Genomic DNA, 26593 nt, shown 5'->3' on the forward strand with positions numbered 1-26593 from the left:
TATCCCCCTACTTCCTCAAAGCACCCCACCAATCTCATGTGCCCTGTGGAATGCCCGCTCCATCTGTAACAAGCTAACATCTGTACATGACCTCTTCATCTCTCATGGCTTGAACATACTGGCCATAACAGAAACCTGGCTGCAAAATTTTGACTCAGCTTCTCCTGCTGCCCTCTCCCATGGTGGTCTCCATTGGACTCACTCCTCCAGACCCAACAGACAGAAAGGAGGTGGAGTTGGCTTCCTTCTGTCCCCACAAAGCACCTTCCAAGTCCTTACTGTCCCTCCCTCTCTATCCCTCTCTTCTTTCGAGATGCACTGTATTCGTCTGTTTTCTCCCATTTCTCTGAGGATTGCAGCAATTTATAGGCCTCCAGGACCGGTATCGCGCTTCATTGATGACTTTGCTGCCTGGCTACCCTACTTTCTCTCCTCTGAAATACCCACCATTATTCTTGGTGACTTTAACATTCCTGTCAATGTCAACAGCCCAACTACAGCTAAACTTCTCAACTTAACCTCATCTTTTGACCTAACCCAATGGACACATACTTCCACTCACTCCAATGGTAATACCCTTGACCTTGTATTCTCCCATCTCTGCAACCCTGGCAACCTCACCAACACCCCCTTTCCTCTATCTGATCACAACCTCATTACTTTCACTGTATCCTTGCCTCCAACCACCCATCCCTCCAAGCAGCAAACAATTACTTGTAGAAACCTTCGCCACTTTAACCCTTCTCTTCTCTATTCTGCTACTGACAACCTATATGACATAATCTCTCCCCTGTCCTGTCCTGACCTGGCCACTTCTGTCTACAACAGTTCACTCTCATCATCACTAGATGCACTTGCTCCCCTAACCACACGCAGAATTAGGCCCCGACCGTTACAACCCTGGCAAACTGACAACACTAGAAATCTCAAGAGACATTGCCGTGCTCTTGAACGACTGTGGCGTAAAACCAAATGCCTGCAAGATTTCACCCTATATAAATCTGCCCTTCTAAAATACAATTCATGCCTCCATGCTGCCAAACAAGCCTACTTTGTCTCTCTTATTAATTCCTTGTCATCCAGTCCCCGTCGGCTCTTCTCAACCTTTAACTCTCTGCTTCGTCCACCACCCCCTCTACCCACTAACTCACTCACTGCCCAAGAGATTGCCAATCACTTCAAAGACAAGATCAATGCAATTCGTGAGGACATCTCCACTGTGCGTACATCTTCCCCACCCATCATACCTTGCCCAGCAGCACACTCAACCCTCTCCTCTTTTGAATTGGCTACTACGGAAGAGGTTACAAAAATTTTCTCGAATGCCCACCTAACCAATTGTCCCTTGGATCCTGTTCCCTCACAACTACTACGGTCACCCTCTTCTTCTATCCTATGCTCCCTCACCCACATCTTCAATCTCTCCCTTTCTAGTGGCATTTTCCCCTCCCCTCTAAAACATGCACAGATCACTCCCATTCTTAAAAAGCCCTCACTGGACCCTACCGACCTGAACAACTTAAGACCCATCTCATTACTCCCATTCACCTCTAAACTTCTAGAACGCTTAGTCTACAACCGTCTTAGCTCCTACCTCAATGAAAATAACCTTCTTGACCCCTTACAGTCTGGCTTTCGCTCGCAGCACTCCACGGAAACTACCTTACTAAAACTCACTAACGATTTACTAACTGCTAAAACCAACAGCCAGTACTCCATACTCCTACTACTTGACCTCTCTGCGGCCTTTGATACTGTTGACCACCCGCTCCTTCTCAATAAACTACATTCCCTTGGCCTCCGAGATTCTGCTCTATCCTGGTTCTCTGGCTATTTATCACAGCGCTCCTTCAGTGTCACCTACAACTCTGTCTCCTCCTCTCCATTGGCCCTTTCTGTGGGGGTCCCCCAAGGCTCGGTTCTTGGACCCCTTCTCTTCTCTATCTACACCTCCTCCCTTGGTCACCTAATAACTGCCCACGGCTTCCAATACCACTTATACGCTGATGACACCCAAATCTATCTGTCTACTCCTCACCTCACTCCTTCAGTCTCCTCTCGCATTACTAACTTACTAACTGACATATCAGCATGGATGTCGCACCACTTCCTTAAACTAAATCTCTCTAAAACTGAGCTATTAATATTCCCCCCCGCCCGTGCCCCCCTCCATGACTTTTCCATCAAAATCAACAATGCAACCATCAGTCCCTCCCCTCACGCCAGGGTACTAGGTGTAATCCTAGACTCCGACTTGTCATTTCAGCCTCAAATCCAATCATTGTCAAAAGTTTGTAGAATTCACCTCCGTAACATCTCTAAAATTCGCCCTTTTTTAACAAATGAAACCACCAAGCTCCTCATTCACTCCCTTGTTATCTCTCGCCTTGACTATTGCAACTCCCTTCTCATTGGCCTACCGCTCCATAGGCTATCCCCTCTTCAGTCTATCATGAATGCTGCTGCCAGACTTATCCACCTTACCAACCGCTCAGTGTCTGCCAACCCTCTACTTCAATCCCTACACTGGCTCCCAATCACCCAGCGAATTAAATTCAAAATTCTAACCACAACATACAAAGCCATTCACAACTCTGCCCCAAGCTACATCACTAATCTTGTCTCCAAATATCACCCAAATCGTCCTCTCCGCTCTTCTCAAGACCTCCTGCTTTCAAGCTCTCTCATCTCCTCCTCCCATGCTCGTCTCCAGGATTTCTCCAGAGCCTCTCCCATCCTCTGGAACTCGCTACCTCCATCTATCCGGCTAGCCCCTACTCTTGCTACCTTCAGGCAATCCCTGAAAACTCATCTCTTCAGGAAAGCCTATCACGTCTCCAACTAATCTCCTACCACTTCCACCAGCTCATTCCCCACAGTTACAACCTTTTGTACCACCTGCCCCACCCTATTAGATTGTAAGCTCTTCTGAGCAGGGCCCTCTTAATCCTATTGTATTGTATTGTATTATATTATAACTGTATTGTCTCCCTTTTATATTGTAAAGCGCTGCGTAAACTGTTGGCGCTATATAAATCCTGAATAATAATAATAATAATAATTTACTTACCTGATCCTATGCTCCTTCAAACTGCTAGGCCAGTGCCCACAGCATCTTCTCCCCCATGCTCCAGTGGTCTAAGGTCCTGATGTCATCAAGACGGATTCAGGCTCCATAGTCATGCAATGGAAGTGATGATGCTGGGGACAGTGTACTGTTGAAGCATAGGGGAGTACTGTCTGCTGGGTGACGGAGGATCAGGGAAGTACAAGTGCTTTTGCTCTCCCCTAGAATAAATGAGCAGTTAACTCTTGCAGTGTGGGTGCAGCCCCACTACAAGGGAGTATTTTCAGAATTCCCAGGAGTTAAGTCAGCCATTGATGGTTTGAATCTTGGCCAGTTCCTGCTAAACTGGTCAACATTCAAACCATCTATGGGCAGGCTGATTGTACCCAAATCTATCCATCAATCAACTTGGGTACAACCAGCATGTCTGATTTTTACATTGCCACTAGCAATAATCACTGTGTTCTCCAGGCAGGGATGGCTCCCCGCATCCCCCCTTCCTCCCCGCTGGGAGAACATAATAGTTCCACGGAAGGGATTCCCCCCGTAAACACTGACTGTGTTGAAGGGGGAATCATGCAATTTTCTTTGGGTTGTTTCTTTTGGGTTTGGCCTTTCTTAAGCTTTAGCAATCTTCATACAATAAGAGCCCTTTCACACGGGCAGCGTCTGTTCCGATCAGCATGGCATCAGTGATGCCCTGCTGAACTGGAGCAGAATGAAAAGGATGTCACTTTGTGACATCTGTATTTATTGATTTTTTCCCCTGCATCTTGGAATGGACCTACATTAGGTCTGTGGGCAGGCAGATGTAAATTAACATGCATCTGTCTACATCCTGTTACCTTAGATCTGTCATGTTTAGGTTTGAAAAAATAGAAAAGGTTGTAGAACTTTTTAATTTTTTTGTCAGACCTAGACAGACTTGGAGGTAGTCGGATGTAAACGGACACCCATCCTTTTACAACCGCCTGCCCATAGATATTCCCATAGATATTGACATAACATTGAGCTTCCATTCAGATCCAGTGTGGGCTTGCAGGTTGTAGGCTGTCTGCTGTGCAGTAAGTAAATTCTGTACAGCAACACATTTGATAATTTGTATATGTGAATGTCCTTTTGAAATCTGCTTCATTATTAATTTACTAAAGAAGTTGAGAATGTTCACACACCAAGAGCCCTTTCATAAATGTGACCATATGTAAATGTGGATGTCCTTTTGAAATATCCTCCATTATACTTCTTCTCTTTTACAATTTTTTTTTGGATGGTTTTTGGTTTAAGCAAAATGACAGATATACAGTATATATTATACTATATATATTTATGAATATACTGATATACTTGGATGAGGCTATAAAACAAGGTTCTATATATATTTTTATAGATTATTAGACAACCTGAGCTAACATGGTGAGGCTGATTTACAACCTGCATAGAGCTTGCATGTTCTCCCTGTGCTTGCCAGGTTTTCCTCTGAGTACAGTACTCCTGTTTCCTCCCACACTCCAAAGAAATACTGGTAGGTCAATTGGCCCTAGTATGTGTATATTTGTATGTAAGGTAGGAACTTTTTTAATGATATGAATGTGCAAGATGTGTAAAGCACTGCATAAATTGTTGAAATTATAAATATGAAATAAATATTAAATGATAAGTAATTACATTTACTAAAGGAGTTGAGATTTTTCACACAGTGCATTGTTTAAATATTCAGTTCAAACATCCAATAATCTGAAAAGCAAATTCCTATTTACATATTTCATCTGCATCAATTTATTGTATGAAGCAGACTTTATCAACAGGGGTCAGTAGAACCCTAAGGTTCCTCCAGAGGTTGCTCGGGGTTCCTTGAGTATTGGTGGATTAATCTCCGTTCTGCAATGGCCACCAATTTAGGAGGGCAATTTTACACTTGCATCCAATGTAAGGGATCTCGTTTACACTGGCAACCAATGTAAACGGGCTTCTGTACTCACAACCAATGTAAGGGTGCACTGCAATGACCAGCAATGAGGGGGGAGGGGGGTTTCACTCACTCACACTTTAGTAAATCAGCAAAAATAGGCTTAGCATTTCCGAAGTATTGGCAATTATTTGTTGGCTCAGCAATATATACTATCTTAACTGTTTCTTAAAAAATGAAGACAATTTCATAACCTTATATCCTTTCTTTGGCATAGCACACTACAAATAAAAATAGCATTCACATACAAAAAATCTTCAAAGACTGAGAGATCCATGGGAATTGTCTTTATAATCGCAGTGCTTTCATAAATCTAAAGTCTAAATTATAGCAAGGGAGCAAGAAAGAATCACATCTTTTTAATTAAAGTTTTCTACCAGGTTTGTGTGTGTTTGTGTGTGTTTATATTTTGTTGTCCTAAATGTATATATATATATATATATATATATATATATATATATATATATATATATATATATATTTGTCCATAGACAATAGAATTAAGCTCTTATACAGCTCTGCTACCACATGGCTTGTTTACAGAGTGACCAAATGGGCGATAGCCGGTCAATTAACATTATCATGCAGGCCAAGTCTTGAATAAATTACTGAAGCACCAGCTAAGGATTCTCTCTGGTACAAAGCATTTTGAAACAACACCAATTTTTTCCTTTTAAATAATGCAAATCTTTAATTGCAAACCTATACAGCTTGCTACTGGGGTTAATATATAAAAACTGCAGCAAAAAAGAGCTGGTGTTTCTCATTGTAATCAGTCAATTTTGATATTACATTATTTTCTAGTGTTATTTGGAAAACATGACATATACTGATTTGTTGTTTTGGGAATCAGTCCCTTTTTTCACTTATTTTCCCACATTTAAATGCTAAATCAACCTTTTGCAGAAAAACAATAAATGCACCAATATTGATTAATAAAAAAATGCATTTATGTTTTTGCATTGGAGCCTACAAGGATTGCAACCACAATCTGTGGATTGTGAGTGCAATGCTCTGGCTCCTGCAGACTATGGACCCGCAGTATGGACCTTCAGCCCCGGTTCACACAGGGGCGGCACGACTTGCAGATCGCCTCAGCGAGGCGACCTGCAAACGACTTCCGCGGCGACTTGCAAAACGACTTCTGTATAGAAGTCTATGCAAGTCGCCCCAAGTCACCCCCGAAGTAGTACAGGAACCTTTTTCTAAGTCGGAGCGACTTGCGTCGCTCCTATTAGAACGGTTCCATTGTACAGAACGGGAGGCGACTTGTCAGGCGGCTAGGTCGCCTGACAAGTCGCACCTGTGTGAACCGGCTCTCAGTGATGAGGTTGGAGGAAGTATGCAGTGACATCATCACACTTGTGATCCATTGAGAACCGCAGTCCCTTTGCCATTATGGTAGATGGGACTTGTAGTTTTTTTGTTCACAGGTCTCTGTAAATGAAATGACAAAGCTGGTGAAGCCACGCACAGCCATGCTGAAGTCAAAGTTTGACAGGAGCTGGCAGGAAGAATAACCCAATTATTGAGGAGGGTAGGGGTAAGGTTTGAGTGTTACATACTGTGAACAAATTTCATGTTACACCCTAAATATGGTTGTAGCATGAAATATGTTCTGAAAGGTGGACTTTTCAAATAGATCCAAACCTTATCAGTGCATTGTTCAGAATTGTAAGAGCATTATCAAAGAGAAGAGAAGATGCAGCTCATCCACCCAGTGCATTAGTATGTAGATGAATGTGACCTCAGTCAGCGCTGCTCCAGCCACGCCCCCTCACATGTTTCCCCCCACTCTCCGGGGCTTGGTCAAGGAGGTGGTTGCCGCCTCTGTGACCAAGCCCTGGTGAGCGGAGCGAAACATGTCAGGGGGCGTGGCTGGAGCGGCGCTGACCGAGGCCACATTCATCTATATACTAATGCACTGGGTTGGTGAGCTACACCTTTTCTTCTCTTTGATAGATACAGAGTTTAACTGAATGAATGAAAGCACTGTGTATTTTTAAGAAATTTTCATTTTTTTTAATGCAATTTCTTTTATCTCAATGCTGCAGATCTCTTCCAACCTCTCTCGGCAGCTTTCTGTCTACAGGCATTCACTCAAATTTTAATGCCCCAGAAGAAGTCCTTTTGTCGACAAAACCGGTCGGGCTGAGCTGTATGTTCTTGTTATTGCGCATTTTATATGTTTGGATGTTCTGTGGTGGTCGCCTTCCTTTTTTGCTTTTTTTTTGCCATGCAATGCTGTTTTTTACTATGGATACAGTATCTCACAAAAGTGAGTACACCCCTCACATTTTTTGTAAATATTTTATTATATCTTTTTATGTGACAACACTGAAGAAATGACACTTGGCTACTATGTAAAGTAGTGAGTGTACAGCTTGTATAACACTGTAAATTTGCTGTCTCCTCAAAATAACTCAAATCACAGCCAATAATGTCTAAACCACTGGCAACAAAAGTGAATACACCACTAAGTGAAAATGTCCAAATTGTGCCCAAGGTGTCACCTTTGGGCATGGAGTTCATCAGAGCTTCACAGGTTGCCACTTGAGTCCTCTTCCACTCCTCCATGATGACATCATGGAGCTGGTGAATGTTAGAGACCTTGCGCTCCTCCACTTTCCGTTTGAGGATACCCCACAGATGTTCAAAAGGGTTTAGGTCTGAAGACATGCTTGGCCAGTCCATCACCTTTACCCTCAGTCAATCTAGCAAGGCAGTGGTCATCTTGGAGGTGTATTTGGGGTCGTTATGATGTTGAAAGACTACCCTGTGGTCCAGTATCCAAAGACAGGGGATCATTCTCTGCTTCAGTATGTCACATTACATGTTAACATTCATAGTTCCTCAATGAACTGTAGCTCTCCAGTGCCAGCAGCACTCATGCAGCCCCATACCATGACACTCCCACCACCATGCTTGACGGTAGGCAAGACACACTTGTTTTTATACTCCTCACCTGGTTTCCACCACACACGCCTGACACCATCTGAACCAAATAAGTTTATCTTGGTCTCATCAGACCACAGGACATGGTTCCAGTAATCCATGTCCTTAGTCTGCTTGTCTTCAGCTAACTGTTTGCGGGCTTTCTTGTGCATCATCTTTAAAAGAGGCTTCCTTCTGGGACGATAGCAATGCAGACCAATTTGATGCTGTGTGAGTTAACTAAATAAAAAGTGTAGCGCTATGATGATGAAACAGATGTAGGGTGTAGGACAGAAGGAAGCCTGTTTACATTTGAAGAAACCAATAACTTCATCTAATCCAAAACCTATATGTGCTAGATAGTGCCGTGAATATGGATATAACGTCCAATATCATCACTCGTGTAAATAAAAAGATGCTCTATCTCGCTAGGAAGAGCAGAAAACATCAAAAAAAGCTGAATATATAAAAAGGTTAATATTGATTACAACATCCAAACTTATCAGTGATAAAGAAAATATATAGTGTCAGAAGTGTCCATAATGTAAATGGATGAAACTCCCAAATAAACAATATAAACATATTAGTCCATATGTTATACGGTGTGGTTGGCCCAAATTAAATCCCAGGCGGGTGGCATCGCAAGGAACTATCCAATTTTCAGTAAAAGATGGAATACTCTTACCGACTTTGATGGACTCACAGGCCGTTGGCGGTGAGTCAACTAGGCTTGTACTGTCTTATGATGGATGACAGTGACAGGATGGCTTGTACTCCGGAAGGGTTCTCCCTCAGATGGGGGGCCAGGAATCCGCCCAAAAAGGTCTCAGCAGTCTCCGTCTTTGTCAGCATGCATGGACCATATATGAGGAAAAAACAAGGAGCCTCCACATGGTGTAAATCCAAAAAAACTATTTTTCCAATAGCATTTATTAGATCACTCAAGATCCTCAAACAGTCCAACAAAGTTAAAATTAGCAGAATCGATTCGAGTAATACAAAGTAGATAAAAGTTAGTAAGCGTGGTAAAGGTGGCTGGGTACAGCAAAGAAACCCGACCGGTTTCGTCTAAAAAGACTTCGGCTGGGGTATATGCTGTTCTGCCACCTCCACGCTTTTATACATACATAATAGTAATCCATTAAAAACAGCTGTTACAGCGTCGTGCACGCTGACTTCCTGAAACAATGGCGTGCGTTCCAACCTGAGTCATGTGTTATCGAAATTAGCCAATGGGGAGACGAAATATTGGGTCCGCCTCTACCCACCAAGCCTCGATGTGGATAACGTCACGCTATGCGCACTCATTGGACAGGAGAGTGCGTTCCTCAGTAAATCACCCAATCGGAGCCAACGCCGTATGACGTACACACGACCAACATCATGTGGTGACGTCTGACGTGCTGGTAGGTGTACATCATTGTATTATACCGGAAGTAAAACACACATCGCGGAGGCTGTTGGAGCGCAAATGCGTTCCAAAAGGGTCATAGAGGAAGGAAGTAATAAATGTACAAGTTAAAATAAAATAAAATTACGGCTATCATTATACTCTGCCGCAATAGTAGAAGTATGACCCCAGATTTGGAGTGTAATTGGATACCCCGTTAATTAAACTAAACTATCAATTCTGGAAGTCAGTAAGCATTACGGCAGCATTATACTTATTCTTAAATATATACATATATGCATTGAATATGCATACATATATATATACTTTAATACTCATCTCAAATTATATCAGGTCATGGCACATATGTGATTAATGTCCCTGGAAGGAACAGGGAACCATGCTAGAAATCCATATTAGCAGTATTTCTCTTAATAATTTAAAATTATAAAAAATATATTAAAAAAATTTTATTTTTCTTGAGCATAAAGTTAATGGTAGAACTAATCTCTATATGTAAGGGGCCACCTTATATTAATTGAAAATGAACCCACAAAAGTGTCCTAACATAAATGGGGTTGATTTCAACCAATAATATTATCAGTATAGCTAGGAGTAAATGAATAAAAGGAAAGAATCAAGATTGATTGATGAATGAATTGATGTCCCACTCAACATTCAACCCATATGGCGTGAAACATCTTAATTGATAAATCCAAAAAGTTTCAAGCCTTGATACTCCTCTTATGCATGACTCTCCTCTCCAGTGGGGGGTAAATTTGTCTATTATTTGGAACTTAGTGCCAGTAGGATCTCGATTGTGACAAACTAAATAGTGGTTGGGAACACTATGATTTGTACGTCCCTTTTTAATAGATTTAATATGTTCATTGACCCTTATAGCAAAAGTACGAATAGTGTGAGGCGTATGGTCTGAGCCCTAATAGGCTGAACCCCACCCCTTTAACCTCTGCAGCGATGCTGGCAGCACTCGAACATCTATTTTCCAAAGACAACCTCTGGATATGATGCTGAGCATGTGTACTTTACTTCTTTGGTTGACCATGGCAAGGCCTGTTCTGAGTGGAACCTGTCCTGTTAAACTGCTGCATGGTCTTGGCCACATGAAAAAATATAATAAAATATTTCCAAAAATGTGAGGGGTGTACTCTGTTTTGTGAGATACTGTATGTGTAAGTGCAATACTTTATATTAAATGCAACCCTTAATAGGTTTTACACTATCCAGTGTTTTACGTTTTATTTGGATCTGACTACACAATCGTCATTTGGGTGGAGTCCCCTGGATGCTCTGGAGCTGTTGCTGACGTGGTTCCTTTGTACATCCCCCGCTGATGACCCCTATCGGAACATATTCATCAAGCCTGTTTGACCCTTCGCAATAAAGGGTCCAGGCTCTCTGGTAAGAGTCCAACCTATTGTGGTGGTGATGTGTTCACTTGGTGAAGGGATTGGATAACCTTATCCACAGTTGAATAATGAAGTTTTCCATTTGATCATTATGGTCCATTTGAAAAACTGATTGTTCTGGACTGTTTATTTATTTATAATTTTTGTTCAGTATTTTTAAGATCAATCACTGTAGCGCAACACCTTTATTTTGTTTTTAATTCACTCAAATGTTGCCTTCACAAAGGTGAAACATGTAGTGAGTGCAATTTGTGTTTATTGTAGTCTTTATCAGGGGCACACATGACAAGGTGACAATTCAGGAGCAGAATTGGAAGACAGTTGTCGTCCCATAACAGGAAGAAGCAGAACAAGGATCTTCATGGCAGGACCACCAGGGATTATTTTAACGAAAGCTGGATATTTAAAAGATTGAAAACAACTTTTGAAATTAGATTAATATATTAAATCGGAAATTAAATGTTAGTGTTTGAATTTAGATCAACTTTAAATTATTGCCACGGATAAGAAAGAATACATAGTATCCGGGGAAAAGGTTGTTGATTTTTGAGATTTGCTAATAAAACATTCCTGCTGTCTAGTGCTTAAGTATTTTTCTTCTGTCTGGAAGGTGGTAACTTCAGTTTTGTAAAGGGGAATTAACATAATTTTAGCTGTACAAAAAATAACAATTCTAATTTAGTATTTTGGTTTATCTTTTGGGCAGGGCCATAGATAGGGAGTAGAGATAGCCCTCCTGTACGGACCCCGGGGAGCAGAGAGGGGACTCATAAAATATCTTTGGGTGCATGCACAGTAATTCCAGGGGCCATCATTCCCAGTGATTAAATAAAAGTTCCCTAGCCCCTTCAGTTAAGCAGCAGGGGCCAGGGACAGAGAGAAAACTATTTACTCATTTTCAGGAGCAGGCAGAGTAATCCTCCATGCTGTGACTCCAGGCAATAAAATTATTTTATGTTCTGGCTTCTTCTATATCAATCTGCTGTTGCAGCCCAGAATTTTAATTTAATTTTCAGGAGCTGCAGAACGGAAGATTACTCTGCCTGATCCTGAAAATTAGTAACTAGTCCCCTCTCTATCCCCAGCTCCTGCTGCTAAACTGATATGTCCCAGGCAGTAGCGTATTTAGGGTTGTACGGTCCGCAGACCAGAACTTTGGGAGTGCTGGCTGGCCACCAGACATATTTATTTTTTGTATTTCTGTCAAATTGGCAGAAGCGATGCTATATTGCAGTACCACTTCTGCCTGTCTAACAGTGGCAAGGGAAGGCTCCTCCTCAGCTCTGGCCACTTGATACAGCAGAGGGGAGGATTTCCTTCATTCTGAACTGCCACTAATGGGTAGGGAGATCTGCCCTAAGATAGTCTGTACAGAGGGGTGTCTGTACTAGGGGGTGATCTGTACGGAGGATGGTCTGTACTGAGAAGTTAAGCTGGGAGGGGGATCTGTACTGGGGACGTCGACACTGGGAAGGTTGTAATGAGCGGCTATGCTGGGTGTTGGGGAGGTCTGTACTAGGGAGGTGTCTGTACTGGGGGTCTGTATTGAGGGGCTATACTGGGAGGGAGGTTTATAGTGGGGGATTCTGTACTGGAGGGTCTGTAATGAGGGGTTAGGATGGGAGGAGGTCTTTACTGAGGGGTTGGGTTGGAAAGGAGGGGTCTGTACAGGGGCCTATACTGAGGGGTTAGGCTGGTTGGGGAATCTGCACTGTGGCATTTGGCTGGAAGGAGGGACTGTACTGGTCTGTATTGAGGTTTTAGGATAGGAGGAGGGTCTTGTATTAAGGTATTAGAATGGATGAGGGTGGTCTGTAATGAAGGGGGGTTATATTGAGGGGTTATGCTGTGTGTGTGTGTGTGTGGGGGGGGGGTTCTATACTGAGTTGTTAGGGTAAGGAGGGATCTGGACTGGGCTGGGCTTGTATTGGGCGAGTCTGTGCTGGGGGGTCTGTACTGAAAGGATAAGCTGGTAGGGGGGGATTTGTACTGAGAGAGTCCATAGTAAGGGTTAGGTTTGTCTTTATGTGTATATGTGTGGGGGTGTTGAAAAATAATCAGTCTCCGGTGCCAGATACTAGGTAAGCCACTGAACCACAGTATTCTTACATTTTCTGTTTAAGAGGATGCAGTGAGGTGCTGGGAAAAAAGGCAGTTCTTAAACAGACTGTCAGTAACAACTGCCTATGCACTCTAATTACACCAAGATAAAAGTTATAATCTAAAAAAAACTAGAATTGCCTGCAAGTTCAATAGCCAGGACAGTACAAATTTACATAGCAATTTTGAGGCCCGAACTTACTTCAGACAAAAAGCACAGGTATGGGTTTTACCACAAAATTTAAAGTGGTTGTAAAGGCTAATTTTTTTTTTTTTTTTTACCTTAATGCATTTTGCCTCATTCGATCCAGCACTATGGCCATCTGTAGCAGCTCTCTCCTCTCTCCCTACATGCACAGGACAGAGAGGCAGAAGCGGGAGTCATTAGCTCCTGCTGATGTCAGTCAAATCCTGTGAGTAGAGCGCAGGGGGCAGGGCCGAGCCACACTGTGTATGTCTCTGGATGCACATGGCCCAGCTTGGGAGTAAACCTGCGTGTGTGCCCCCATAGGAAGCGGCTTCCTATGGTGGTACATGGAGAAGAGGAGGAGCCAAGAGCACTTGTGGGGGACTCCAGAAGAAAAGGATCAGGGCTGCTCTGTGTAATGCCATATGTACCCCTGCACTGCAATTCAAGAAACTCAAGCGTAGTTTGTTAACATAGGTGCAAGCCCAACCATTAAAATTTCATATAAGCAAATACTGATATAAAGGTCATTGTTTGGGCACTTTGTGTCATGGGGTGACAATGCTTTGCCCATGTCTCCCACAATCTCCTGCCTGTAATTCACACTGTCACATGCTCTCCCAGAAGAGAAGCCTCTGCTAAACGGGATGAAACTTTAGCTGTGGTTGGCCCTTTTAGCACCACCTGGTTTGACAGCAGTTGATTGAACCTGATGGAAAATAGCATATATGTATATATATATATATAGTTGGCTGATTTAAAGGACACGTTAACTTTTTTGATTTAGCTGGCTGGCTGTCAGGAAATGAGTACAGTGAGGGAAAAAAGTATTTGATCCCCTGCTGATGTTTTACGTTTGCCCACTGACAAAGAAATGATCAGTCTATAATTTTAATGGTAGGTTTATTTTAACAGTGAGAGACAGAACAACAACAAAAAAATCCAGAAAAGGTAATTTCAAGAAAGTTATAAATTGATTTGTATTTTAATGAGTGAAAAAGTATTTGACCCCTTTGCAAAACATATCTTAATACTTGGTGGCAAAACCCTTGTTGGCAATCACAGAGGTCAGACGTTTCTTGTAGTTGGCCACTAGGTTTGCACACATCTCAGGAGGGATTTTGTCACACTCTTCATTGCAGATCCAAGTCATTTGGTTTTTGAGGTTGATGTTTGGTAATTCGAATCTTCAGCTTCCTCCACATATTTTCTATGAGATTAAGGTTTGGAGACTGGCTAGGCCACTCCAGGACCTTAATGTGCTTCTTCTAGAGCCACTCCTTTGTTGCCTTGGCCATGTGTTTTGGGTCATAGTCATGCTGGAATACCCATCCACAACTCATTTTCAATGCCCTGGCTGAGGGAAGGAGGTTCTCACCCAAGATTTGACGGTACATGGCCCCGTCCATCGTCCCTTTGATGCTGTGAATTTTTCCTGTTACTTTAGCAAAAAAACACCCCCAAAGCATAAAGTTTCCACCCCCATGTTTGATGGTGGGGATGGTGTTCTTCGGGTCATAGGTAGCATTCCTCCTTCAAACACGGTGAGTTGAGTTGATGCCAAAGAGCTCGATTTTGGTCTCATCTGACCACAACACTTTCACCCAGTTCTACTATGAATTATTCAGATGTTCATTAGCAAACTTCAGACGGGCCTGTATATGTACTTTCTTGAGCAGGGGGACCTTGCAGGCACTGCAGGATTTCAGTCCTTCACAGCGTAGTGGGTTAACAATTGTTTTCTTGGTGACTATGGTCCCAGCTGCCTTGAGATCATTGACAAGATTCTCCCGTGTAGTTCTGGGCTGATTCCTTACTGTTCTCATGATCATTGAAACTCCACGAGGTGGGATCTTGCATGGAGCCCCAGACCAAGGGAGATTGACAGTTATTTTGTGTTTCTTCTATTTGTGAATAATCGTACGAACTCTTGTCACCCTCTCACTAAGCTGCTTGGCAATGGTCTTGTTGCCCATTCCAGCCTTGTGTAGGTCTACAATCTTGTCCCTGACATCCTTGGACAGCTCTTTGTTCTTGGCCATGGTGGAGAGATTGGAATCTGATTGATTGCTTCTGTGAACACGCGTCTTTTTTACAGGTAACAAGCTGAGATTAGAAGCACTCCTTTTAAGAGAGTGCTCCTAATCTCAGCTTGTTATCTGTATAGAAGACACCTGGGAGCCGAAATCTTGCTGATTGATAGGGGATCAAATACTTATTTCACTCATTAAAACGCAAATCAATTTTTACCTTTTTGAAATGCATTTTTCTGGATTTTTTTGTTGTTCTTTTGTCTCTCACTGTTAAAATAACCCTACCATTAAAATTATAGACTGATCATTTCTTTGTCAGTGGGCAAACGTACAAAATCAGCAGGGGATCAAATACTTTTTCCCTCACTGTATAGGTAACAGATGAAACAGTTCAGATGTGCTACATATGCAGATAGTTCAGCAGTAAATAGCAATCGGATTTTCTCTGGATCAACTTTACCTATAAATGTTAGTACCCAGTTATATTGTGTACATTTAGGAAAGTATCCAGGCCTTTCTTAAAGCAATCTACTGAGCTGGCCAGAACCACCTCTGGAGGGATTCTACTCCACATTTTCACAGCTCTTACTAAGAAGAAACCTTTCCGTATTTGGAGATAAAATCTCTTTTCCTCTAGACGTAAAGAGTGCCCGCTTGTCCTCAGTGTTGACCGTAAACTTAGTAACTCAATACCAAGTTCACTATATGGACCCCTTATATCTTTATACATGGTGATCATATCCCCCTTTAACTTCCTCTTCTCAAGAGTGAATAAATTCAGTTCCTCTAAACTTTCCTCATACCTGAGCTCCTCCATACCTCTTATCAGTTTGGTTGCCCTTCTCTGCACTTTCTCCAGTTCCCCGATATCCTTTTTGAGAACTGGTGCCCAAAACTGAACTGCATATTCCAGATGAGGTCTTACTAATGATTTGTACATGGGCAAAATGATATCTCTCTCTCTGGCATCCATACCTCTCTTAATACAAGAAAGGGCTTTGCTTGCTTTGGAAACCGCAGCTTGGCATTGCATGCTATTATTGATCTTATGATCTACCAAAACCCCCAGATCTTTCTCCACTACGGATCCCCCCAGTTATATTCCCCCTAGTATGTATGATGCATATTCTTAGCCCCCAAGTGCATAACTTTACATTTATCAACATTAAACCTCATCTGCCACATAGTTGCCCAATTTGACAGTGCATTGAGGTCGGCTTGTAAATTGGAGACATCCTGTAAGGACGTTATTCCACTGCAAAGCTTAGTGTCATCTGCAAAGACAGAAATGTTACTTTTAACCCCAGACCTAATATAATTTCTAAAGATATTAAAAAGTAAGGGTCCCAGCACTCAACCTTGGGGTACACCACTGATAACCTTAGACCATTCAGAGTAAGAATCATTAACCACTACTCTCTTAATTCTGTCTTTTAGCCAGTTTTCTATCCATTTACAAACGGATATTTCCAAGCTTGTAGACTTTACCTTACACATGAGCTATGTGTGAGGAACGGTGTCAAACGCTTTGCAAAATCCAAGTACACCACATCCACAGCCACCCCTCTGTCCAGGATTTTACTTACCTCCTCATAAAAAGAAATCAGGTTTGTTTGACAACTTCTGTCTTTCATGAATCCATGCTGTCTGCTGCTTAAAATATTTTTTTCCAGCAAGAACTCGTCTATGTGGTCTTTTATTAAACTCTCCAGTATCTTCTACGCTATGTATATGCTACGAGCAGGACTATAAGTAGAGCAGGCTTGCTGGTACTTGTGGTACACCAATGTAGATGTAATTAGGGCAGAGTAAGAGCAACCCAGGTCATACATGGTAATACACTGATATAAGGAGGGTCAAGAAAGAGCACACAAGGTGGCATCCGCTACCACGCAGGTGGTGTGTACCAGAGGAGCTTTAAACATGGACAGCAAGGAGCTGGCCAATCATCATCATTTTCAGATAAGAGCTATCTCAGGTGAGTTTTGCTCAGTCTTAAAGGACGAGCCCAAGTCCTGGTACTGACATCACCCCCTCCCCTCCTTTTAGGGGTAGCTCCTGCACCCCAGGCTTTACTTGGATGATGATGATGGAACTTCCTCTTGAGTTGAAGATCACAAGCTGGGGCTGAGTCAGAAGCAAACTGGCGGCAGGTACAGAGACAGGCAGGACTGGAGTAAATGGCACAGGAACTGGTATGACTGCCACAGATGGCACTGGGCAAGGCTACACTGGAACCACTGATACTAGGTCAAATAGAACCTGGAGCTGTTGGCACAGAGGTGGCCTAGCTTGAGGCAGCAGGCATGGAGGAAGGCTGGAGTGAGGCAGTAGACACAGGCTCATTGGAAACTGGCTGGGCTGTAGGCATGGGATCAGTGGCATTTGACACAGACAGTGGAAACACTCTTGCTCAAGGAGATGTAGTGCCAGGTAGGAGATCACTGGAAAAGTCGTCATTGTGACGAGGCAGTAAAGTGGAAACCAACCCTTTATAAAATACATCCAGGGAGTTCTTAAAACAAGACAAAATCTTTTCCACTTGGCAAGAAGTAATCTGGATAGAATGCAGAATTCAGGTTTGTACACACTGATTGGACCAAACCAAAATATTTCCTGTGCTTCAATCAATCACCTGATTGTGTCCCTGAAGCCAGGGAAGGCCTAGAATCAAATGTATGGAAGAGAGATCATTGACAAGACAAGGAATCTTTTCCCAGTGCATATCCCCCACTTGTAGATGGAAAGGGTTTGTGGCCTGTAACACTTGGTATTGTGAGAGTGGCTGGTTATCCACAAAAATCAGGTGGACAGGGCAGTACAGAACATGAGTTTTGAAAGCCAAGCCAGTAGCTCATGAGACCCTGTCTCATAATACATAACAGGAGAGATCATTAAGCAAGTATCCTTTTGAAGATTTGAAAACAGACCTATGATGACCTCTTTACAGTCACCTTGGGTCCGGAAGTGTGATGCAAGAGCGAAGCATATAACCCTTGAGACCACAATATCAACAAACTCCCATGTTATGACAGCATGTGTGCTCCTGAGCAGATACATGGATGGAACCTAGCTGCATAGGTTACTCCTCAGACATGGCACTGGAGGGGGAGAAATTGGGTGTCAAGTAAGGCATAGATTTCACTTCAGCTGTGCCAAATTCCTTGATCTTCTCCCACTGGTGGCGGTCAGTTCTGATGGCCAACACATGACCTCGTCCAGTGAGGCTGGGTAGGGATAGTTGACTAAAGAATCTTTAATTGCCTTGGATAGGCCAATTCGGCATTGTGATGTGTCATTCCACCCAAATTCTGCAGCCCACCTGCAAATCTCTGAACAGTATATCTCCGCTGCATTGGCCCCTTGCTGTACGTTTTACAGGGCTGATTCAGCAGCAGCACCATGGTCTGGATCTGTGATAATGTCAGGACAGGAGTATAGGTAACAGTGAAACAGTTCATATCTACTACAAATGCAGACAGCTCAGTGATAAGTAGCATATACCACGAGTAGGACTGTAAGGCAGAGCAGGCGTGCTGGTGAACCACTGCAGATGTCAGTAGGGCAGCCAAGGGCATTGCTAGGTCTACAAAAGATCTGGGGCTAGAGCCCATAGCAGCGAAGTAAAGAAAGTCATATGCATGTATATAATATACATATGTGTGTGTATGTATGTGTATATATATATATATATATATATATATATATATAAAAATATATATATATTAAACATATCATTACATATCTGAATGTGGATCCCCTTTATATCAGGGTCCCCAGAGAGCTTCCCCCTTACTTACATCAGGGTCCCCAGAGAGCCCCTTACTTACAAAAGGGTCCCCAGAGAGTCTCCTTTTACTTCAGGGTCCCCAAAGAGCCCTTTCCTTACATCAGGGTTCCTAGAGGGTCCCCTTCTTATATCAGGGTCCCCAGAGAGCCCCTTCCTTACATCAGGGTCTCCAGAGAGCCTCCCTTTACATCAGGGTTCCCAGAAAGCCCCTTCCTTACATCAGGGTCCTTATATGAGGGTCCCCAGAGAGCTCCCCCTTACATCAGGGTGCCCAGAGAGCCTCCCCCTTACATCAGGGTCCCTAGAGAGCTTTCCCCTTACATCACGGTCCCCAGAGAGCCCCTCCCCCCTGTCTGCAGCAATTATTAAAAAAAACTTGCTCAGCTGGTGGCCAGGGGAAGCAGCAGGACTATTTAACCCCTCAGCTCAAATGCTTAACATTGGCCGTTCGCCCGTTCATTGAATAGCGAACAATTTAGAGTGTTTGCTGCAAATTCAAAAGCCGCGGAACATCCTTTAAAAGTCTATGGGAGAAATCAAAAGTGCTAATTTTAAAGGTTAATATGCAAGCTATTGTCATAAAAAGTGTTTGGGGACCTGGGTCCTGCGCAAGGGGACATGTATCAATGCAAAATAAAGTTTTAAAAATGGGCGTTTTTTCCGGAGCAGTGATTTTAATGATGCTTAAAGTGAAACAATAAAAGTGAAATATTCTTTTAAATTTCATACCTGGGGGGTGTCTATAGTATGCCTGTAAAGTGGCACATGTTTCCCGTGTTTACAACAGTCCAAGAGCAAAATGACATTTCTAATGGAAAAGAAAGTCATTTAAAAGTACTAGCGGTAGCGCCGCCAGCTATGAAGAATTGTGGGGTCTCTGCAATACTCATAAAAGCCATTGAAAAAACGGCCTGGGATTCCCCCACAGTGCATTACCAAGCCCTTTGTGTCTAGTATGAATATTAAGGGGAACCCCAAATCAGAATTAAAAAAAATAATGTGTGGGGTCCCCCTAAATTCATACCAGGCCCTTCAGGTCTGGTATGGATATTAAGGGGAACCCCACGCCAACATTTTAAAAAAAATAGCGTGGGGGTCCCCCTCAAAATCCATACCAGACCCTTCAGGTCTGGTATGGATTTTAAGGGGACCCCTGTGCCAAAATTAAAAAAAAATGGCATGGGGGTCCCCCTAAAAATCCATACCAGACCCTTATCCAAGCACACAATCTGGCAGGCCGCAGGAAAAGAGGGGGGACAAGAAAGCGCCCCCCTCTCCTGAACTGTACCAGGCCACATGCCCTCAACATGGGGTGGATGTCCCCATGTTGATGGGGCAAGGGCCTCATCCCCACAACCCTTGCCCGGTGGTTGTGAGGGTCTGCGGGCAGGGGGCTTATTGGAATCTGGAAGCTCCCTTTAACAAGGGGACCCCCAGATCCCCCCTGTGTGAAATGGTAATGGGGTACAAATGTACCCCTACCATTTCACAAAAAAAGTGTCAAAAATGTTAAAAAAGACAAGAGATGTTTTTGACCATACCTTTATTAATGTCTGCTTCTTCCTTCGGTCTTCTCGTCTGCATCTTCCTCTGGTGTCTTCTTCCCCGCTTTGTTCTCCGGACGATCCGTATCTATGGGAGGTCCCCGCTGTGTGACGCTTTTGTTCTTCTGACAGATCTTATATAACTGAGGGCGGGGCCACCCTTCTGACGCATGGGGACTTCATGGGGACTTCCCTATGGGTTTTCACTGTTTGTGTCAGAGGGGGACGGGGTCACCCGTTACGAGAATCTTTCAAAACAGGTCTTTTAAGCAGGTTCTAGGGCAAAATTCTTACCACAGTTAATTTGTGATAATAGTGTAATAATAGCCATCGTAGCCCATATAGTTGCTATGGGGCCTGGGGGTGAAAGGGGACACCATTAGGGGTTTTCTTGAGGCAAATTAGGTAAAGAAAATGTGTATGCATGTAGAGATAACACGAATCCAGTACTGTATCATTAAGGATTAAGTTGCTCTTGACACTGACTCTGAAACCCTTGTGGGACATTTCCAACCAAAAACAGCTGGTGTCAGATGTACAGGAGGAGACTCCAGAATTGTTGTCAGATGCACAGTAGAAGACTTCAGAATTGTTGTTGCTATTCACAAATTCTCCTTTGCAGGCTGAACAGTAAGGAGAATCTGTTTAGCTGTAGAATTTTTTGCAACTGACGAAGTCACATGATGCGATGACGTAATGCATAGGGAAAGGAGGAAGATTAAGCGGAATGCCATTTTGTTGGAGGTACACAAAGGCTGTATCCTTAAGAGCACATGCAAGCAATTTTTGTTTATGCATTATGTGAGTGGATTTCTTACATTTTACCAAAAATATATCATTATTTGCAGTGAGCACTATTAGCATTATTCTTTTCTGGGGTTAATTTGCAAGAATATATGAAGATGAGCCAGGATATCAATGGATTAACTTTCTAACACCCACACTGTTAATGAAGGAGACATACAGAGGAATATTGAAACCCTATATCAAAAAAAGAAAAAAGTGTGATTGACGCCCATATACAGTATATTAGGACCGCCCTAGAAGAGCGGTATGATATTGGTGGTGGGTTTGAAGAACTACATGCACAAACAATTCCATAATACATAAGAAATTAAATTCTCACTGGTGAAAAAGACTGTTTTCCAAAGGAAAATAGAATATAACTAGTACATGTGTATATTGAATGGACATTGTGGCAGTGGAACCCTCTGCTACATGGAAGATTGCTGGTTTATGCCAGATTTTGGAGAGACAGTCACGCTGATTGCACAGCTGTGTGCTGGGCTATTTAGCTGTGACCTGACTATGGCTCAGGGCCCCACCCAACAGACAGGAGGTCTGTGCATGGGAGTCAAGTGGACTCCCATTCTCTGCAGGATTCAGAGGCTGCATGGGGGCAGCCAGAGTGTGCATGTCTGCAGGAGGCAGATGTAGTCTGTGACAGAGCAGCAAGGAGCTGATTGTGAGTAAGCTATAAGAGAGCTTGACTCTAAGGAACTCTTTTGGTCTAAGGAACAGACCAAAGGCCTAAGCTGGAGGCCTGAAGCAGCCGTGTGGCAAGAGAGTAATCCAGGAGGCTGAAATATTCTGATTGTGCAAGATATAGTAATGGTGGAACCCTCTGCGTGGGCTACTGATGTCTTTTGTGAACTTTTGCATTCTTTTAACCACTTGCTTACTGGGCACTTAAACCCCCCTCCTGCCCAGACCAATTTTTAGCTTTCAGCGCTGTCACAGTTTGAATGACAATTGCGCGATCATGCTACACTGTACTCAAATGAAATTTTTTATCATTTTTTTTTCACACAAATTGAGCTTTCTTTTGGTGGTATTTAATCCCCACTTGGGTTTTTTCTCCTTCATTGATATTCACTGATGAGGCTGCACTGATGGGCACTGATGTGCTGCACTGATGGGCTGCACTGGTAGGCACAGATAAGGCGACACAGATAAGATGGCACTGATGGGCACTGATAAGACAGCACTGATGGGCCCTGATGGGTGGCACTGATGGGTGGCACTAATGAGTGGCACTGATGGGCACTGATAGATGTCACTGATGGGCACTGATAGGTGGCACTGATGGGCACTGGTAGGTGGCACTGATGGACAGAGGTAGGTGGCACTGATGGGCACCGGTAGGTGGCACTGATGGGCACTGGTAGGTGGTATTGGTAGGCAGCACTGGTGATGAGGCACTGATTGGTGACATTTATAGATGGCACTGTTGGCACTGATAGGTGACACTGTGGGCACTGATGAGTGGTACTGTGGGCACTGGTAAGTGGCGCTGGTGGGCACTGGTAGGTGGCACTGGTGGGCACTGTTAGGTGGCACTGGTGGGCACTGGTAGGTGGCACAGGTGGGCACAGAAGCCTCTGCAGAGGCTCTCCACGATCGGGACTGATGTCCCTCTCACAGCCGACGGTGATCAGCTTTTTTGAGAAAAAATAGCCGATTATCGGCTCTGTTTACATCACATGATAAGCTGTCATTGGCTGACAGCTGATCACGTGGTAAGGGGTCGGGATCCACCCCTTACTCCAATCTGTGATCAGCCGAGTCTCATAGACTCGCTGATCTCAGAGCGCACAGGGGGCGCACAGGCAGCTCGAGCAAAGTAGGTCCGCGCTGCAGTCGTCTTTCGGCTATAGCGTGGATGGAAAGTGGTTAAAAGTGGGCTACCAGGCCCTTAAAAATACAATTTTGGACTGACGCACTCATTGAAAACGCACTTACCGCTTGAGTCTGATCACCCCAATCTTACAACAAATAGACTCAAAATGTCTTATATATATTTTTTATTCTGTACATATATTGTTTATTGATTTGCACGTATTGCACTTCATTGATTATATGATATTTGCACATAAAATACAGACATCCCAACCTTCAAAAACTAATTTCAGGGAGGCGACGCTTTGTGCCGGCGCCGACCCCGACCCCCCCCAGTAAAATGCAACCTTACAAGTGCCAATTAAATGCAGCCTGTCAGTGTCCATTTGTGCCACTTAATCAGTGCCTACCAGCTCAGCCCATCAATGTTCATCAGTGCAGCCTATCAGTGACCATCAGTGCCCATTCATGCCACCTCATCAGTGCCCACCAGTGCATCCCATCAGTGTCCTTCAATGCCACCTCATCAGTGTCCACCAGTGCAGCCTATCAGTGTCAATCAGTGTCCTTCAGTGCCACCTCATCAGTGCCCACCAGTGCAACCCATCAGCGACACCTCATCAGTGCCCACCAGTGCAGCCCATCAGTGTCAATCAGTGACCTTCTGTGCCACCTCATCAGTTCCCACCAGTGCAGCCTATCAGTGTCAGCCTATCAGTGTTCTTCAGTGCCACCTTATCAGTGCCCATCAGTGCAGCTTATCAGTGCCCATCCATGCCACCTCAACAGTGCCCACCAGTGCAGCCCATCAGTGCCACCTCATCACTGCCCACCAGTGCAGCCCATCAGTGCCACCTCATCAGTGCCCACCAGTGCAGCCTATCAGTGTCCATCAGTGCAGACTAACAGTGTCATCAGTGTCCTTCAGTGTCACCTTATCAGTGCCCATCAGGGTCAGCCTATCAATGCCAATCAGTGTCCTTCAGTGCCACCTTATCAGTGCCCATCAGTACAGCCTATCAGTGCCCATCAGTGCCCCCTCATCAGTGCCCACCAGTGCAGCCCATCAGTGCCACCTCATTGGTGCCCACCAGTGCAGCCTATCAGTGTCCATCAGTGCAGCCTATAGGTGTCAATCAGTGTCCTTCAGTGCCACCTTATCAGTACCCATCAGTGCAGCCTATCAGTGTTCATCAGTGCCATCTCATCAGTGCCCACCAGTGCAGCCTATCAGTGTCCATTAGTGCAGTCTATCAGTGTCCTTCAGTGCCACCTAAGCAGTGCCCACCAGCGTAGCCTATCAGTGTCCATTAATGCTACCTCATCAGTGCCCACCAGTGCAGCCCATCAGCGCCACCTCATCAGTGCCCACCAGTGCAGCCCATCAGTGTCAATCAGTGTCCTTCAGTGCCACCTCATCAGTGCCCACCAGTGCAGCCCATCAGTGCCACCTCATCAGTTCCCACCAGTGCAGCCTATCAGTGTCATCCTATCAGTGTCCTTCAGTACCACCTTATCAGTGCCCATCAGTGCAGCTTATCAGTGCCCATCCATGCCACCTCAACAGTGCCCACCAGTGCAGCCCATCACTGCCCACTAGTGCAGCCCATCAGTGCCACCTCATCAAGTCCCACCAGTGCAGACTATCAGTGTGCATCAGTGCAGCCTAACAGTGTCAGTCAGTGTCCTTCAGTGCCACCTTATCAGTGCCCATCAGTACAGCCTATCAGTGCCCATCAGTACCACCTCATCAGTGCCCACCAGTGCAGCCCATCAGTGCCACCTCATTGGTGCCCACAAGTGCAGCCTATCAGTGTCCGTCAGTGCAGCCTATAAGTGTCAATCAGTGTCCTTCAGTGCCACCTTATCAGTGCCCATCAGTGCAGCCTATCAGTGTTCATCAGTGCCACCTTATCAGTGCCCACCAGTGCAACCTGTCAGTGTCCATTAGTGCAGTCTATTAGTGTCCTTCCGTGCCACCTAAGCAGTGCCCACCAGTGTAGCCTATCAGTGTCCATCAGTGCCACCTCATCAGTGTCCACCAGTGCAGTCTATCAGTGCCACCTCATCAGTGCCTACCAGTGCAGCCCATCAGTGCCACCTCATCAGTGTCCATCAGTGCAGCCCATCAGTGTCCATCAGTGCCTTCTTATTAGTGCCCACCAGTGCAGCCCATCGGTGCAGCTCATCACTGTCCTTCAGTGCAGCTCATCAGTGTCCATCAGTGCCACCTCATCAGTGACAACCAGTGCAGCTCATCAGTGCCCACCAGTGCAGCCCATCAGTGCCACCTCATTGGTGCCGACCAGTGCAGCCTATCAGTGTCCATCAGTGCAGCCTATAGGTGTCAATCAGTGTCCTTCAGTGCCACCTTATCAGTACCCATCAGTGCAGCCTATAGGTGTCAATCAATGTCCTTCAGTGCCACCTAAGCAGTGCCCACCAGCGTAGCCTATCAGTGTCCATCAATGCTACCTCATCAGTGCCCACCAGTGCAGCCCATCAGCGCCACCTCATCAGTGCCCACCAGTGCAGCCCATCAGTGTCAAGCAGTGTCCTTCAGTGCCACCTCATCAGTGCCCACCAGTGCAGCCCATCAGTGCCACCTCATCAGTTCCCACCTGTGCAGCCTATCAGTGTCATCCTATCAGTGTCCTTCAGTGCCACCTTATCAGTGCCCATCAGTGCAGCTTATCAGTGCCCATCCATGCCACCTCAACAGTGCCCACCAGTGCAGCCTATCACTGCCCACCAGTGCAGCCCATCAGTGCCACCTCATCAGGGCCCACCAGTGCAAACTATCAGTGTCCATCAGTGCAGCCTAACAGTGTCAATCAGTGTCCTTCAGTGCCACCTTATCAGTGCCCATCAGTACAGCCTATCAGTGCCCATCAGTACCACCTCATCAGTGCCCACCAGTGCAGCCCATCAGTGCCACCTCATTGGTGCCCACCAGTGTAGCCTATCAGTGTCCATCAGTGCCACCTCATCAGTGCCCACCAGTGCAGTCTATCAGTGCCACCTCATCAGTGCTCACCAGTGCAGCCCATCAGTGCCACCTCATCAGTGTCCATCAGTGCAGCCCATCAGTGTCCATCAGTGCCACCTTATCAGTGCCCACTAGTGCAGCCCATCGGTGTAGCTCATTAATGTCCATCAGTGCAGCTCATCAGTGTCCATCAGTGCCACCTCATCAGTTCCTACCAGTGCAGCCCATCAGTGTCCTTCAGTGCCCGCTCATCAGTGTCCACCAGAGCAGCCTCAGTGTCCACCAGCGGAGTGCTCCCGGCTCTGTCCTGCCCCCTCCCCTACTCCATTCAGCCTGCTCAGGCTGCTCTGTCTTTTGTCTGTGGCCAGGGGAGGGGGCGGGACAGAGCCGGGACGGGAGATCGCCCAGCGCTCGCGGGTGTGCGGGAGCCAACAGCCAAATGCGGGAGAGTCCCGCGACTCTCGGGAGACTTGGGTTGTCTGAAAATATAGGAGCAAATAATTAATTATGTTAGAGGATGTAATAAGAAACAGTAGTTGTATTT

Source organism: Aquarana catesbeiana, linkage group LG03, assembly GCF_042186555.1.
Source record: "Aquarana catesbeiana isolate 2022-GZ linkage group LG03, ASM4218655v1, whole genome shotgun sequence".
NCBI lineage: Eukaryota > Metazoa > Chordata > Amphibia > Anura > Ranidae > Aquarana > Aquarana catesbeiana.